This window comes from Rhinoraja longicauda, chromosome 1 (assembly GCF_053455715.1).
Source record: "Rhinoraja longicauda isolate Sanriku21f chromosome 1, sRhiLon1.1, whole genome shotgun sequence".
Lineage (NCBI taxonomy): Eukaryota > Metazoa > Chordata > Chondrichthyes > Rajiformes > Arhynchobatidae > Rhinoraja > Rhinoraja longicauda.
In genome coordinates, this window is record NC_135953.1 from 59,664,140 (window position 1) to 59,665,021 (window position 882).

General features: G+C 38.4%; 1 non-coding gene across 1 annotated transcript; it reads right to left on the minus strand.

The window, feature by feature from the left end:
• Nucleotides 1–553: 553 nt before the first annotated feature.
• Nucleotides 554–660, minus strand: LOC144601233 (U6 spliceosomal RNA). Its single transcript, XR_013548273.1, has one exon. It is a non-coding gene; the product is annotated as a U6 spliceosomal RNA (small nuclear RNA).
• Nucleotides 661–882: the final 222 nt, after the last annotated feature.

The window sequence follows — 882 nt, forward strand, 5'->3', positions numbered from 1 at the left end:
GGAACATGTTTCCTGCATCTAGCATGTCCAATCCCTTAATAATTTTATATGTTTCTGAAAGATCCCCTCTCATCCTTCTAAATTCCAGTGAATACAAAGGAAGAAAGTAGATGAATAACAAAATGTTATGCAGACAACAAATATTCAAGGCAGGACAAGACAATGGAAAGCCTGTGGTGTCAATCTTGGCTGAGTATTGCAGCGTTCTCACCAGCAAGTCAGAAGGATTAATTTCAGGTCTCAATCTAATGGAAAATATGAACTGCTAAAACGCTCCAGTAAGCTTCTGGAAATAAGCTTCCAGGAGCTCACTCTGAAAATTGGAAGAAATCAGGGCAGAGTTGAGAGACGGAATTGCCTCCTTCTGTGCTATTCCTTCAACAATCCTAAGTAGATTGTTCTCCTCCTCAAAGCCACATTTTTTCTTTCTGAAATTACCCTACATAATACATACCATAATTACCTTTGATACATGGCATTATATTTATTCAATGTGCCAAGCAATGCAACACCTCCCTCGCATTACAAATATTTAACTAATATTTAATCCTTAAAAAATATAGAACGCTTCACAATTTTGCATGTCATCCTTGGGTAAGGGTCAGGCTAATCTTCTCTATATTGTTCCCATTTTGGTGTACGTGCTGCTGAAGTGAGGATTGTTCTTTCCAAATGTATATATTATTCATAGTACATACAGTAAATAAAGAGTGCGTCTTTCACTGAGTTGATGATCTTCCAGCAGCGGCTGATGTTTGTATCTGTACACATTCCTGTGAGTAAATATTGAGTTTAGACTTGCCACATTGTTAGCAACAGCAGTCCTTCCTCAGATAGACTCCCACCCAGACAGGCAGTCTTAATCATATCAAGCAGCAAGCG